This window comes from Felis catus, chromosome C1 (genome assembly GCF_018350175.1).
Source record: "Felis catus isolate Fca126 chromosome C1, F.catus_Fca126_mat1.0, whole genome shotgun sequence".
Classification (NCBI taxonomy): Eukaryota; Metazoa; Chordata; class Mammalia; order Carnivora; family Felidae; genus Felis; species Felis catus.
Genome location: NC_058375.1, coordinates 12,227,889 through 12,244,938, shown reverse-complemented (window position 1 = coordinate 12,244,938; position 17,050 = coordinate 12,227,889). Strand labels below are relative to the sequence as shown.

The 17,050-nt window shown below is 50.6% G+C and overlaps 1 long non-coding RNA gene across 1 annotated transcript in view; it reads right to left on the bottom strand.

Annotated features, from left to right (window-relative positions):
* Window positions 1-17,050, bottom strand: part of LOC123379487 — a 43,057-nt gene that overhangs the window by 3,054 nt on the left and 22,953 nt on the right. The window lies entirely within an intron of this gene.

Sequence of the window (17,050 nt, the reverse complement as noted above, 5' to 3'; positions counted from 1 at the left end):
CCGATTACAAAACGGACACAGGATTTTTGTCTTTAAGTGTATGTGTTTATTTTGAGAAGGAGAGACAGCGGGCGCGAACAGGGGAGAGGCAGAGAAAGAGAATCCCAAGCAAGCTCCGCGTTGTCAGCATGGAGCCCAGCATGGGGCTCGATCCCACAAACCGTGAGATCATGACCTGAGCCGAAATTGAGAGTCGGACGCTCAACCGACTGAGCCACCCAGGCGCCCCTACACAACGGACGAAGGATTTAAATGACATTTTTCCAAAGGAGACATCCAGGTGGCCAACAGACACATGAAAAGACGCTCAGCATCACGAGTCAGTAGGGTGAGAGAGCACCTCACACCCACCAGAATGGCTACTATCAAAAACACGGATGCGGCGCCTGGGTGGCCCCATGGGCTGAGCGTCCGACTTCGGCTCAGGTCACGATCTCGCGGTTCGTGGGTTCGAGCCCCGCGTCGGGCTCCATGCTGCCGGCTCGGAGCCTGGAGCCCGCTTCGGATGCTGTGTCTCCCTCTCTCTCTGCCCCTCCCCTGCTCGTGCTCTGTCTCTGTCTCTCAAAAATAAATAAACATTAAAAATATATATTAAAAAAAAAACAGATAATGACAAGTGTTGGCAAAGATGGGGAGACACCGGAGCCTTTAGACAGCTGGTGGGGATGTAAAATGGTATAGCCGCTTTGGAAGTCAGCTGGGCAGCCATAGGGTGATTTGACGGTTCTGCGATCACCCCAGGAAGGGGCTCCCGCCCTGGGGGCTTCCGTCAGAGAGGAAGCAGAGGCACCCCCCTGGAGGCCTGAGCTGCTTGCGTGTTTGCAAGTGGGACCGAGAAGCTCCCAGAAGCAAAGACCCGTTGTAGCTGAGCCCACTGGTTTCCAGATGTTGTCTTCCAACTATTGTTTGGTTCCTAATTTCCTTTGACCGACAAGTTATTGAAAGGGCCGTGTTTGAAAATTTCCGAACGAACGGGTTTTCCTCACTTTCCTTCCTGAGCTCTAAGTCAATTGCAGTAGAGTCAGATGCGGTCTGGATGATACGATTTATCCCGATTCTGTTGAGACTTGCCTTATGGGCAGTGTTCACACGGCCAGTTTTCACTTACATTCCTGGGCTTGAGAAGAATATGCGTTTGTCCGTGATTAAGGTTCAGAGCCTCAGATCTGTTGAGCGGATGGAGACTTATTTGTGTTTATCAACCTTTCTTTTTTTTTTTTTTTATTTATTTTTGAGAGAAAGAGAGAGGCAGAGAGAGAGGGAGACACAAATCCGAAGCAGGTTCCAGGCTCTGAGCTGTCAGCACAGAGCCCAACACGGGGCTCGAACTCATGAACCAAGAGATCATGACCTGAGCCGGAGTCGGACGCTCAACCGACTGAGCCACCCAGGGGCCCCCTGCGCTTGTCAAACTTTCTATTGGCTACTGATTCCTCATCCGCCTCATCAATTAGTGAGATATGTTAAAATCCTTCCCCCCACCCACCCATTCATAGATCTGTCCAGTTCTCAGAGTTCCCTCCATTTTGCCTTCATATATTTTTGTGACTTTTGTGTTTTTATATGTGTGATATTTTGGGGCGCCTGGGTGGCTCAGTCGGTTAAGCGTCCGACTTCGGCTCAAGTCATGATCTCGTGGTTCATGAGTGTGAGCCCCGCATCCGGCTCTGTGCTGACAGCTCAGAGCCTGGAGCCTGCTTCGGATTCTGTGGCTCCCTCTCTCTCTGCCCCTCCCCGCTCATGCTCTGTCTCTCAAAAATAAATAGACATTAAAAAAATTTTTTTTCTCTATGTGTGATATTTTAACTGTTTTAGATTTTTATGTGTGATTAGGGCTTCCTGAAATGGACTGAGAAAGGACCACTCCTCTTCCATTTTCTGGAAGAGATTGTGTAGACTTGGTGTTAATTCTTTCGACGCGCAGTAGGATTCTCCAGCGAAACCATCTGGGACAGATTTCTTTTTGGGGCGTCTCTAAATTATGAATTCAATGTCTTTAATAGGTATAGAACTAACTTACCTATTTCACACCAGGCGGATTTTAGCTGTTTGTGTTTTCTGAGAAAGTGGTCCATTTCACCTAAGTTCTCAAACTTGTGTGTAGAGCTGTTTGTATGTTTCCCTTATTATCCCTTTAATATTTGCAGGATCTCTATTTTTTTTTTAATTTTTTTTAACGTTTATTTATTTTTGAGACAGAGAGAGACCGAGCATGAACAGGGGAGGGGCAGAGAGAGAGGGAGACACGGAATCTGAAACGGACTCCAGGCTCTGAGCTGTCAGCACAGAGCCCGACGCGGGGCTCGAACTCACAGACCGTGAGATCATGACCTGAGCCGAAGTCGGACGCTTAACCAACCGAGCCACCCAGGCGCCCCTGCAGGATCTCTATTGATATCCCTGGCTTCACTCCCGGTGTTGACAATATGTGCTTTTTCTCTTTTTCCCCTGTCAGTGTCCCTAGGCATTCGTCAATTTTTTTATTTATTTATTTTTTAAGGTTCACTTTTGAGAGACAGAGAATGGGGGAGGAGCAGAGAGAGGGAGACACAGAATCCGAAGCAGGCTCCAGGCTCCCAGCTGTCTCAGCACAGAGCCCGACACGGCGCTGGAACCCACAAACCACGAGATCATGACCTGAGCCGAAGTCAGTTGCTTAACTGACTGAGCCACCCAGGCGCCCAAGACATTTGTCGATTTGATCGATCTCCTCAAAGAACCAGCTATTTGTTTCATTGATTTTTCTCTGTTGTTCTCCTGTTTTGACTGCATTCAATTTTTGCTCTTATCTTTATTATTTTCTTCCCTCTGCTTGCTTTGGCTTTTCTTTTGCCCTTCTTTTCCTAACTTCTCACAGTGGGAGCTTGGAATATTGATTTGAGACTTCTACATCTCCTTTCTAAATGAGCACTGAGTGTAGATTTCGCTCTCGGCACTGTGTTCACTGTGCCCATACATTTTGATATGACGTATTCCAATTTTGATTCAGCTCCGTGTACTCTTTACTTCTCTTGAGACTTCCTCTTTGACCCACGGATCACTGACAGGTGTATTTTTTTAGGCTCCAGGAGTTTGGGGGTTTTCCTGTTACCTTTCTGGGATTCATTTTTATTTTAATTCCATTCTGGTCAGGGAATACGCATGGTATGATCTCAACTCTTTTCCATTTTGCTGCTGGGATGATCCTGAAGACAGTTCTGTCTGCGGTGTTCAGCTGGAGGAGAGTGGTTTATTATCTAAGAGGGTCCTGTGTTCCCCAACTCCCTCTTTTCCGGTGCTTTGGCTCAAGAAGATAGACTTTTGTGGGACTTTTTTTTGTCTGTGCCTGTTGATATTTCTGGGTTACTACCTTCTCTGGTATCCAGTCTGGGCTATTCAAAAGAAAGGCAAAAAGATGGGGCACCTGGGTGGCTCAGTCGGCTGAGCATCCGACTTCGGCTCAGGTCACTATCTCACGGTTCGTGAGTTCGAGCCCCGCGTTGGGCTCTGTGCTGACAGCTCGGAGCCTGGAGCCTAGTTTAGATTCTGTGTCTCCCTCTCTCTCTGCCCCTCCCCACACACGCTCAAAAATAAATTTTTGAAAACGTTTAAAAAAAGAAGAAGAAAGGCAACAAGAAAAGCCAGGAAACCCAGCTTTATATATTTTGAACTCATGTCAGAACTGTTCCAGCTTAACATGATGTGGCAAGCCCCTTCATTCTCTATTTATTTATGTATAATTATTCTGCTATTATAAACAATCACAGTGTTGTTGCCTCATAATGGTTTATCCACAATTATTAAAGCCACACCAGTTTCCTCTAGGTTGACATTTCTTTTCATCTGTCCCTTTTCTCTTCTTCTACTCTTCGAACTTTCTGTGATTTAATACCAGGGGGTTTCTGTTAGTACAAAGTTGTGCTTTTTCATCCACTCGGACTATATATGCCTTTAAAATGGATAATATATCGGGCGCCTGGGTGGCTCAGTCACTGAAACATCTGACTTCGGCTCAGGTCATGATCTCATGGTTCGTGAGTTTGAGTCCCACATCGGGCGAGCTCGAGCCCCGCTTCGGGTGAGCCCCACTTTTCTCTCTCTCTCTCTCCCCCTCGTGGGATTCTGTCTCTCTCTGCCTCTCGTTCACTTGTGCCCCCCCCCAAAAAAAGTAGATAGTATAGTCTACTTCCAAGTATGGTCACTGTTGACTCATCGGTTTTGTACATTCGAATATTCAAGTCCCTGCTATGAGCCAGGCACTGTTCTAGGGGCTGAGATATGGCAGTGAACCAGGGAGCCAGAATCCAAGCCCTAGGAGACAACAAACACATGACTAACACATATATTGTCCAGGGATGAGAATTCCAAGCAGCTTATGTAGATACTCTGCCCTCAAGGAGGTACAGCCTAATTATGGGCGGCACATAATGACTTTCTTCCAATGCGCAGAGCATGGAAAAGGGGAAGAAAGAGTGACTTCACAATGGGGTATATACTTTCCGGGGCCGCCGTAACAAAGTACCACAAACTGACTGTCTCAAATTCTGGAGGCTGGAATTTTGAGATTGGCACATCCACAGGGTTGGTTCCTTCTGGTTCTTTCTGGTTGATTCCAGTCATATTGGATTGGGGCCCAGCTAACAACCTCATTTTGACTTGCTTCTCTCTGTGAAGACCCTAGCTCCAGATCAGGGGGTTAGGACTGCAGCATATGGATTTAGGGAGTGGGGTGGTACACAATTCAACCCACAGCAGGTGGAGGAAACTGACGAACACACACTCAGCCAGGTGATCAAGGTTAACGCCAACAGCAGTAAGGCGCGGCGCTCAACACCACAGAGCAGGGCCAGGCTGCTGTTTTGTACAGGGGTCAGGAAGCCTCTCTGGCCGAGTGACAGCAAGGGAACAAGCAGTGAGGATGTCTAGGGGATCTGAGTGCTGGGAAGGGGAACAGAATGTGCAAAGCCAGGAGCTTGGTTAGCACATCCAAGGACCTCCTGGGAGGCCAGTGTGGCCAGGGGTGGAGGAAGAGGGACAGGGCGCTAGGAGATGAGGTCAGAACGTGGAAGGTAGATTCGTGTTGACCTTGAAGGCGGAAGGAAGGGTCTCACGCATCTGCATGAGATTAGGAATCACGGGAAGGGTTTAGTTGGAGGAGACATGATTTGGCCCAGTTTCTACCACGATCCCTCTGACCGCCTTGCCGACCACAGATCATGGCAAGCAAGGGTGAGGCAGACAGACCGGTCAGAGACGGCAGTGATAATCCCGATGAGAACCCAGCAGTGGGGCAGGTAAAAAGTGGTCAGATTGCAACTGTTTTTTGGAGGCAGATCCGACAGGTTCACCGATGGATCACGTGTGGGCTGTGGGAGAAAGAGAGGGGCCAACGGTGACTCCACGTTTAGGTGTGAGCCACCGGAATCCTGGGGCTGCCACTGACTGAAAGGGGGGCTCTGGGGGAGGGGCAGGCTTGCGGGGCTGGAAATCCGGAGGCCGGTTTTGCAGGTGTTGACAGTGAGGTGCCACTTAAGTCTCCAAGAGGGGATGCGTGGGGCACGGATAGTCCTGCTGGGGCTCAGAGGCCTGGCTGGGCTGGAGGTGGGAGTGTGGGGAGTTGTTGGGCTAGTTCAAAGCCAGGGCCCTGGCTGAGCGCTCCTGGGAGTGTAGACAGGAGAGAGGAGGCTCCAGGCCGGTGCCCTGCAGTCCTCCGACAACCAGAGTTTGGGGAGAACAAAAGAGCCTGAAAAGGAGCCGCCAGGGAGGTAGGAGTGGGTGTGTCTGGGAGAGAGAGGGTGTCTCAGGAAGGAGCACGATCGGTTGTGTGAAATGCGGCACATGAGTCTAAGAAAAGGACTAAAGGGGCGCCTGGGTGGCTCAGTCGGTTGAGCGTCCAACTTTGGCTCAAGTCATGATGTCACGGTTCCTGAGTTTGAGCCCCGCATCGGGCTTGCAGCCGTCAGCACGGAGCCTGCTTTGGATCCTCAGATCCTCTGTCCCCTCCACTCTCTGCCCCTTCCCCCGTCATGCTCTTTATCTCAAAAATAAATAAACATTTAGAAAGAAAGAAAGAAAGAAAGAAAGAAAGAAAGAAAGAAAGAAAGAAAGAAAGAAAGAAAGAAAGAAAGGAAGAAAAAAGAAAGAAAATGAAAGAAAGAAAGAGAAAGAAAGAGAAAGAAAGAGAATGAAAGAAAGAAAGAAAGAAAGAAAGAGGAAGAAAGAGAAAGTAAGAAAGAAAGAGAAAGAAAGAAAAAAGAGAGAAAGAGAAAGGAAGAAAGAGAACGAAAGAGAAAGAAAGAAAGAAAGAAAGAAAGAAAGAAAGAAAGAAAGAAAGAAAGAAAGAAAGAAAGAAAGAAAGAAAGAAAGAAAAGGACTAAAGATTGACCCCAGCCAGACCTCCCAACTTTTTCCATATCATGATGCACAGAGAAAACACCAATGTGGGTCTGGCCACCCGGAACAGACAAGGCTGCTCAGGGACAGACAGAATGTGACAGACTCAGCATCTCCGGCCACCCTGGGCCCTGCCCGATGCCCCACGAGCTGAATGAACCCACATCTGGGCATCCAGGACCCTTCCCTGCACGGCACCCCGGTCGAGAAGCTCTGGATGACCGGGCTCAGCCACAGGGACGTTGTTGGTCACCCTGACCGGAGCTGGGACAGTGGGCCATTTTTTAATGTTTATTTATTTATTTTGAGAGAGAGCAAGAGACAGAGAGAGTGCAGGAGGGGCAGAGAGAGAGGGAGACAGAGGATTCCAAGCAGGCTCTGCACTGTGGGCGCAGAGCCTAACATGGGGCTCGAACTCACGAACCATGAGATCATGACCTGAGCCGAAATCAAGAGTCAGATGCTTGACCCACTGAGTCACCCAGGCACCCCACCTTTTTTCCCTTTAAACTGAGTTTGCTCCTCATTCTGTTTTCCCCCTCCACTTAGACGTTATATCCTCTGCCTGTCTCCTTTCAATAGTTGTCCGGAAGCAGAGGTCGGCAAACGTGTCCTACGAAGTGCCCAGTAGTAAAAATTTCAGGCTTCACGGGCCATACTGTCTGCGAAGCAATCGCTCGACTCTGCTTCGGTAGGTAGCGTGAAAATGGCCATAAACGAGACCTCAAGGAAGGGGCGTGGCTGTGTTCCAATAAAACTTTATGTATAAAAACAGGCACGGAGCCTAATTTGGCCCAAGGGCCCCAGTTTGCAGGCCTCTGTCCTAAACGCATGTGCGTAAGTCACGTTCCTGCAAAACAGCAAAGCCACCTTAGACAACGTTAAACCCCGTCACCACCCCCCCCGCCGGACTTAACGTGCTACCGTTGTCTGGTGTTTTCACCGTATTTTTTCAAGCCCTCGGAAAAAAAAGCCATTACTACCACTAATTATAGATTCGGTGTTTAATCAGATTTAGCCACATGTCTGGAGTGTTTATTACTCACAGTTCCATCTGCGGCTCTGACTTCCCTTCTCAGATCGCGCTCTGGCTTCCTGAAGCACATCCTTTACCATCCCCTCTAAACGTGTCTCGTTGGGAACTACACTTGCAGCTTTTCTTGATCTGAAACAGCCTTAAACTCCCTCTCACGCCACAGAAATAGCTTTGTGAAGCATCCGGGTCTGGTGGAGAGAGCTGTTTTTCCCCTGCGCTTTCTGGCTCCCGCGGCCTCTGGCTTCCGAGGTCTCCGATCAAAGGTCAGCTCTTAGCTATCAGCCTACCTTCGGGTCTACTCTTTATCCTTCCTATTCCAAAATTTCAATGTAATCGTCGAGATGGGTATTTCTTTTTTTCTTTTTTATGTTTATTTATTTTGAGAGAGAGAGAACACAAGCAGGGGAGGGGCAGAGAGAGAGGGAGAGAGAGAGAATCCCAAGCCTGCAGAGCACCGAGCCTGAGGCGGGGCTCAATCCCATCAACAGTGAGATCGTGACCTGAGCCACAACCAAGAGTCATACCCTTAACCGACTGAGCCACCCAGGTGCCCCAAGATGTGCCTTTCTTTTTCTTTTTCCTGCTTGGGTTTCTGAGTTTGAGGATTCGTCTCTCCTTAGTTCTGGAAAATTCCCAGCCTTTATCCCTTTGAAAAACGTTCCTCCCTTTCTAGAATGCCGCGTCCGTTTGTTTTAGATGTTTTCACGTCTTCCTTCGCGTCTCCTCGCCTCCTCTTTATAAATTTTTTTTTCAACATTTATTTATTTTTGGGACAGAGAGAGACAGAGCATGAACGGGGGAGGGGCAGAGAGAGAGGGAGACACAGAATCGGAAACAGGCTCCAGGCTCCGAGCCATCAGCCCAGAGCCCGACGCGGGGCTCGAACTCACGGACCGCAAGATCGTGACCTGAGTTGAAGTCGGACGCTTAACCGACTGAGCCACCCAGGCGCCCCACACCTCCTCTTTATAACCGCCATCTCGTTGCCCTTCTGTGCCGTGATCCGGGTGTTTGCGTAGCAATCGCTTGGTTGATCGAGTCTCTTTTCAGTGTTGAATCTACTACGCAACCTCTCTGTTGTATTTTCTATTTTGATTTTATATATCTCATCTCCAGAAGCTCAGCTTAAGTCTTTTTCAAACTGCCTGTTTATTGCTTTTATTAAATTAACTTTACTGAAGTATAATTTACCAAGGTGTAGTTATGCTGTATAATTTGCGTACAGTAAAAGCGTCAGTCTGGAGTGCACGGTCTGATGAGTTTTGACAACAATCAATCAGGGTGTAGAACATTTCCATGATCCAAAAAAAAAAAAAAAAAAAAAGCGGCCGCTGATATGCATTCTGCCACCATAGATTAGCTTTTGCCTCTTCGCCAAGTTCATAATGGGCCCCTGGGTGGCTCAGTCGGTTGAGCGTCCAACTCTTGATTTTGGCTCAGGTCATGATCCCAGGGTGGTGAGATCGAGCCCCGAGTCGGGCTCCGTGCTGGGTGTGGAACCTGCTTAAGATCCTCTCTCTCTCTCTCTCTCTCTCTCTCATTCCCTCCCCCACCCTCCACTCATGCTCTCTCCCTCTCTTTAAAATAAAAATAAATAAAAGCTCCTAAAATGAAATCGTACAGTTTGTCACTGCATCTAGCTTCTCCCTCCCCACGTAGTGTTTTGGGGATGAACTCAGGTAGTTGAAGGTGTCTGTCGCTCATTCCTTTTTATTTCCAGGTAGCATTCTGATTCAACCATCTGCCTCTGGATGGACGTTTGTGCTGTTTCCAGTTTGGGGCTATTAGAAGCTGTCATGAGCGGGGCGCCTGGGTGGCTCAGTCGGTTGAGCGGCCGACTTCAGCTCAGGTCACGATCTAGCGGTCCGTGAGTTCGAGCCCCGCATCGGGCTCTGGGCTGACGGCTCAGAGCCTGGAGCCTGCTTCCGGTTCTGTGTCTCCCTCTCTCTCTGCCCCTCCCCCGTTCATGCTCTGTTTTTCTCTGTCTCAAAAATAAAATAAACGTTAAAAAAAAATTAAAAAAAAAAAAAGAAGCTGTCATGAGCATTCACACACAAATCTTTTTCCAGGACGTATGTTCTCATCTCTCTTTGGCAAATACCTACAATATTATAAGAAACCATGCCTGGTCACTCTTAATAGTCTCTTGTTCTGTGTTCATACTGTCTGTACTTTCTTCTATTTGTTTAAATCATTCGGCGCCTTTATTTCCTCACGGGAATGCTCTCATTCCCATGCCTGACGTATTTACAGATCTGATTCTGCCGCCTTTCGTGTCTATGAGAAACTTGCTCATGGAATCTTGGGGGTTTGTGCGTTTTTAAAAATAGGTCATTGTGAGCTCTTGATCATTAGGACTCTATCTGTGGGACTTTTATGAGGTTTTGGTTGATAGGTTTTCCTCCAGAAAGGATGTTAGTTTGCTCTTGCTGGATACCCGGAGTATAATTCACCAGGAACTATTTTAATTCTCAGCTTGAGGTTTCTGGACCAAGCGAGAAGTAGGAATTTGGGCTCTGGTCTCCCCTGAAGGCTGGCTCTGGGAAGGGTTTCTCCCCCACTCCGTCCTGAGTCAAAGCCAAGGCCAACACTTTTCCTGCCATCTTTGGAAGACAGATACTTTTCAAGTTTACCCCTTCACTGAAGATATTGCCTGCAGAAGTTCTGACTTTACGGGGGACCTCAGATCCCCCTTTCTACGTGGTCAGGTCTAGGGCTATGTCTCCTGTCTCATGTGTATGTGTTAATTTTTTTTTAATGTTTATTTATTTTTGAGAGAGAGAGAGAGACAGAGTGTGAGCAGGGGAGGTGCAGAAAGAGAAGGAGACATAGAATCCGCAGCGGGCTCCAGGCTCTGAGCCGTCAGCACAGAGCCCGACGCGGGGCTCGAACTCATGGACCGAGAGATCATGACCTGGGCTGAAGTCGGACGCTCAACTGACTGAGCCACCCAGGCGCCCCTCATGCGTATGTGTTAAAAGCAAAGGTCCCCGTCGTTGGCACAGCCAATTTGGAAAACAGTTTGCGATTACTTATAAAGTCTAGCACGTGTGGATCATACAACCCGGCGATCTCGCTCTCGGTCCTTTACCCCGGTGAAGTGGAAAACCTACATTCCCACCATAACCTGTACGTGAGTGGATGTAACAGCTTTATCCGTAAGCGCTAAAAACAGCAAACAACCCAGATGTCCTTCAACAAGCGAACGGATCGACAAAATGTGGTGCGTCCACACCATGACATAAACTAGCGCCCCACACAGCAACATGGTCAACCTTGAACGCTTTATGCTAAAAAGGAGCCAGCCACAAAAGGTGACCTACTATATGGTTCCATTTATATGACATCCTGCAAGAGGCAAAACTGTAGGGGCAGAATACAGATCAGTGTTTGGCAAGGGCTGGAGATGAGAGAATAGGTTGACTAGAGAGGGACACAGGGAGATTTGAGAAGAGAGAAAACTTCTGGATCTTGACCGTAGTGCTGGGTATAGAACTACGGTTGACTTTGAATGACACAGTTTGAACTGCACGGGTCCACTTGTACTTGGATTTCTTTTTCAAAAAATGTTTTTAATGTTTATTTTTGAAAGAGACAGAGAGAGAGCACGAGATGCGGAGGGACAGAGAGAGAGGGAAACACACAGAATCCAAACCAGGCTGCAGGTTCTGAGCTGTCAGCACAGAGCCCAGTGAGGGGCGCGAACCCACGGACCACGAGCTCATGACCTGAGCCAAAGCCGGATGCTCAACGGACTGAGCCACCCAGGCGCCCCGCCGCTTATACTTGGATTTCTTTTCAATAAATACAGGACAGTACTGCAGACGTATTTTCTTTTCCCTACGATTTTCTTAACATTTTCTTTCCTCTAGCTTACTTTACCGTAAGGTCGCGGTATTCAATACATGTAACATACAAAACGTGCATTAATTGACTGTTACATTATCAGTAAAGCTTTCGGTCAACAGCGGGCTGTTGAGTTTGGGGAGTCAGAAGTTATGTGGGGATTTTCGACGGCATGGCGAAGGAAGGATTGTCGGCATCCCTGACCCCCAGGTCGTTCAAGGGTCGGCCGTATAAGCATTTGTCAAAATTCAAGGAACTTTACACTAAAGGGGGCAAATTTTACTCTCTGTAAATTTGGTTTCAATTGCAAAACCCGCAAACGCTAGTTTACAGGCATCTTTTCGGGGAGCTGCCCGTGCAGGGTAGTTCATGTCATTGTATGGACGTACCACATTTTGTCGATCCGTTCGCTTGTTGAAGGACATGTGGGTTGTTTGCAGGGTTTCGTGATTACGAACAAAGCTGTTACATACATTCGCGTGCAGGTTACGGTGGGAATGCAGGTTTTCCATTTCACTGGGGTAAAGAGCTGGGAGTGAGATCGCCCGGGTTCTATAGTACACAGACCTCTTGACGGGCATATACATTCTTTAGTTTTCATCTTTTTTTGCTTATTTTTTGCTTTTGAGTGCTTCTTTTCCTTTCTTGCCAGCTCGGTCATGCATTTTAAAACAATCTTTTGGAGTTTTTGTCCAGAGTTGCAGCCTGAGGAGGGAGATACCGTCTTTGTCCTCAAAGGGTTCCTAGTCCAACGGAGGAAGACAGAACTGGCCGGCAAGGAAGAACCCCCCGTCCCAAGCATCCACAGAGAGGCGCTCCCCTCGGGGCGTTTCGGGGCTTCCTGGGCCTGCACGATCACGAACCTTTTTCATCATGACAGTAATGGCTGTAATTAACTGACATCAAAATGTGAGGCTCCGTAGGTAGCCAGCCGGGCTCACAGCCAGGGAGGGGGCACTGTGTGACTCACGCCGCTGCCCGGGGCGGCGGGGGGACAGCGAGGCAGGCCGGAGAGGCAGGTGGCCTGACCAGGCTCCAGAGAAGGACCTGCAAATGCACAGACATTGCCTCACACAGAAGGGCATCATCAAAGTACAGAACTCTGAGGATGGGCCTGACTCAGTCCTACTCAGCATCCAGAGGGTTCTAGGGCCTGTGTTGCTTCCCTCTGCAAAGGAAATAAATGCCCCCTCTTTGATTTCACTGGCTGTTTTTGTTTTTAATGCAGACTTAACTTTTCAATTTTTTTAAGTAAGCTCTAAGACCAGCGTGGGGTTTGAACTCAAAACCCTGAGATCAAGAGTCGCATGTTCCACTGACTGAGCCCGCCAGGCGCTCCTCCCTGGCAACTCTAAGTGCTGAGTGCTCCCCAGGGTCAAACCCTTCACCAGCATTACCGCGGTGGAACCCTTCTGTGCCTCTGTTTCTTTTTTTTAATAATTCTTTGTAACGTTTATTTATTTTTTTTTTTGAGAGAGGGACAGAGAGAGTGTGAGTGGGGGAGGGGCAGAGAGAGGGAGACATAGGATCCGAAGCGGGCTCTGCGCTGACAGCAGTGAGTGAGATTCGGGGCTCGAACCCATGAACCCTGAGATCACGACCTGAGCCAAAGGCAGACGCTCAGCTGACAGTCACCCAGGCGCTCCTGTGCCTCTGTGGCAACAGTACCTGTCTCGCGGAGTGACTGAGGATTCAGTTGGCCACCAAGTGCAAAGCACTTGGCAGGGGACTGTCACTCAATGAATGCGGGCCGTGGTTATCACCTCCCCCCTTAAACAGCAGGAAACTGAGGCCTCGTGCTGTTGAGGGACTTGCCCAAGGCCACACAGCTACCAGGCTGCAGAATTGGGTACCCCTGGATCTAAAACCTCACGGGACAACTCTCCCGGAGCAAGGTCACGGCTAGACAGAAATTTCTAACCCTCCAGTGGCACTGCCTTTAAAATATTCCAAGGAGAGGGGCACCTGGATAGCTCAGTCGGTAAGCGTCCGACTTCGGCTCAGGTCATGATCTCACGGTTCATGGGTTTGAGCCCCGCGTCGGGCTCTGCGCTGTCAGCTCGGAGCCTGGAGCCTGCTTCGGATTCTGTGTCTGCCTCTCTCTCTGCCCCTCCCCAGCTCTCGCTCTCTCTCTCTCTCTCAAAAATAAATAAACATTAAGAAGAATTTTTTAAAAACATCCAGAGGAGGGCAAAATGACGCCCCTGAGCCCTTTCCACCCAGCTCTGAGTCTCTCTGCCCTGTCCTCATCACCACTTGAAACGTTTACTGAGCACCTACTGTGTGACTGGTCCTGAGCTGGTCACTGGGAACAAAGATGGCCAGGTCACAGCAGTGCCTTGGGGGTTCTGTGTGGGGGAGGCAGCCGGGCCAACTGATGACGGTGATGGTGGGGATGGCGGTGACAATGGGGACGATAGGTCCAATTTGTCAAGGGCTCACCGGGTGCCCAACACCGTGCTGAACACTTGACATGCATTAACTCACTAATCCTCGTTACAGCCCTATGAGGTAACAGTAATTATTTTAATAATGGGTAACATTTACTACTTACTAAATGCCAGGCACTGTTCTACATGCTTTACAAGTGTTAACCCATCTGAGGCTGGTACTATTATCGCCCCTGTTTTACTGGGGAGGAAACTGAGGCACTGAGATGTTTAATAACTTGCTCGGGGTCACACAGCCAGTAACTGGCAGAGCAAAATGCGTTTGCTTTGATGAAGGAAGGCGGGGGGTGCCTGTGGGGCGTGGAGAGAAAGGAGTCGGTTCCTCCTGGGCAGATCAAGGAAGGCTTCACAGAGGAGGCGACTTTGAAGCCAAGTCTTAAGGGATTAGCAGGGGTTCGCCAGGGGGACGTGGGGGAAAGGGCATTCTAGGCCAAGGACGGTGGAGCCAAGGCCTCAGAAGCAGGGTGTGGTTTGGGGACAGGGTGGGGTTCAGAAGAGCAAGGGGGTTGGGTAGGGCTGCTGGGGATGGAGAGACGGGAAGAGACCAGGTCACAAAGGGCCCCGGGGCTGAGGGGAGGGGAGTGCGCAGGCTCGGGGGGGCTTGGACTGATTGCAAAGACCGGGGAGGCTGCGGGCCCCTGGCCGCTCCCCTGAACGGCTAAAACTAACCTTTAACCCTTCGAGGTGTGGAAGCGTCAGACCTTCCTTAAACAGGCCCAATCAGCAGCCTCCTCCTGCCCTCAGAGGACTGTGGGTCCTGCCACCCCAACGCTGTTCCTCTCCAGCACCATGACCTCTGCACCCGTCCCCCTGCCCGAATGCCCTCCACTCTCCCAACCGCCTGTCCGCGGCCCGTTTCTCCCTAGGGCTTTGCTCGGGGACCCCCTCCTCCAGAAAGCCCTCCCGGATCACTCTAACCCAGGGCGAGTTTTCATCCTAAATGCCAAGATGCTTATCATGGCCGAAATTATGGACTCCCAGCTTGCTTCTTACCAGTCCTGTCTTCTCAGCTGGAATATAAGATCCTTAAGAGCCAAGGCCACATGCTATAATTAAGCACACGAGGTAGATGCCGTTTTCTGAATGCTGTGTCCTGTGCCCAGCGGCATGACCATATGAGGCTGTGTTCTGAGCTCACTTAGTCCTCAGGGCCAGCTTGCAGCCTGAGGAAACCGAGGCTCAGAGAGGTGAGGGGATTTCTCCACGGCCACAGCATCAGGATCTGACCCTAAGCGTGCCTGACTCCAAGTTCCCGATAAGCAGCTGCCTCCTGCGTCTCACCAAGATCACCCCCTCCCCACGGTAGAGAGTCAGAGACTGATCCAAAGGCTGATCTAACCCCAGGAGGCACCCCCTACGCGAGGTCCTGCCTCGCCTCTGTTCTTTCAGATGGGGCGTTCCCGAAGGGTCGCTGGCTGCCCTCCCAGTCACTGCTGGGGGCACTGGCCAACAAGAACACTGAGGTCTGGGTGGCCCACAAGTCCCGGGAGGCGGAGCCTGAGACTCGGCAGTTCTGAACTCTTCCATCAGATACCGGCTCAGACTCACCCTAAAAAGCCAAGGGCAGGAATCTGAATCAAGGCCTAAAAGAAACCGGCAGGGTGGCAAACGTAAGTTCCTATCACTCAGTCCTGCCAAATTGCACCCAGATGATAACAGTCAGCGTCAACACGCACTGGGCACTCCCCCTGTGCCAGGCGTGGGCTGAGCCCCTCACAGACATCTCTGATCTCTCCTCCCAAATACCTAAAGAAAGTCAGCCCCGTGATCATCCCCACCGTACAGATGAGGAGGCTTTCACGCATTTATTCCACTAGCCGGTCGCTGTATTTATTTGTTTTTTGTTTTTTGTTTTATTTATTTTTGGGACAGAGAGAGACAGAGCATGAACGGGGAAGGGGCAGAGAGAGAGGGAGACACAGAATCGGAAACAGGCTCCAGGCTCCGAGCCATCAGCCCAGAGCCCGATGCGGGGCTCGAACTCACGGACCGCGAGATTGTGACCTGGCTGAAGTCGGACGCTTAACCGACTGTGCCACCCAGGCGCCCCTGTATTTATTTGAAAAACATATGTGTATATATATCGAACCCACTGGCAGAGAGGGAAACTGAGGTCCGGAAAGGAAAGAAGCGTCCCAGGGCCACACAGCACGTCGAGGAGGTGGCGGAGCCAGCCGGCCCACGCCCCGACAGGGGCAGCTCCCGAGTCAGCAGATTCCTCAGCGGGTCGTGTGGCTTCTTCATGAGGCCCCATCATGCCCTCGTGACTGGCACCCGGGCTGCTGGGCAGTTACTCACGGGCTCGTTACAGAGGCTCGAACAGACGGGGGAGGGGGAGGGCCTCCAGCCAGCTCCCTGCTCAGCTTTTCCCCTCCCTTGGCTCCCCTCCCGCCGCGTTTCTTCTTTCCTGGGGCCCTGGCATCCGGGTTCCCCACTGCGGACAGCAAGGGCTGGGCCTGAGCCCCCCACGTTATGCTGGCCTCTCCTCTCAGGCAGGGGCTGTGTCTCCCGTCTCCACACCAGGAGCTTCCCCAGGACCCCCCTCTCAGACTCGCAGTTCTGCCCGGAGGGAAGCTGGGCCTGCCCGTCAAAGTAGGGGCCTCTCCAGGGTGGCCCTGTGTCTCCCCCATGCCCTGGGGACTCCCTGGACCCCTGCTCCGGGACACTGGCCAGCCTGGCCCTGGCAAACCTATCCTCTCTCTTGGGGTCTGTTCAGTCGCTTCAGGGCCTCATCCTGACGAAGGCCTCGTGGTGAGGGACAACCTCCAGACTCACACTGACCCGGGTTTGCGACCCACGTTGCCACCTCCCAGCCCTGGGACCGAGGCAATTTACTTAACCTCCCCGAACCTCTCTTGCCTCATTTACAAAATAGACAGTGACAGCCGCCTGCCTTGTGGGGTGGGTACCAAGTCAATGGCATAATGTCGGTCAAGTGCTTAACGCGGGCCCGGCACATGGCGAGCGGGGCGCAAACGGACCCTGTCATCATTGTTAATAAGAATCACGAGATGAGCACACCCTCACGGTGCCCAGCGCAAAACCGTTTACAAAGCACTTTCATCCTTGGCGGCCCGGGAGGGAGCCTTGAAGGAGCCCCTGCGCTGACTGACGGGCAGAGGCGCCTTGCCTGGAGTCACTGAGCCCATCCTCCAGGCTCTGGCCTTGAAGTCCCGGCAGAGTCAGTGCTACCCATTTAAGCGTTCGCTAATGTAACTTACTGAGCAACTACTACGTGCCGGGTGTTTCAGTTAAAACATCACGTTCAGGGGGCGCCTGGGTGGCTCAGTCGGTTAAGCATCTGACTTTGGCTCAGGCCATGATCTCACGGTTCGTGGGTTTGAGC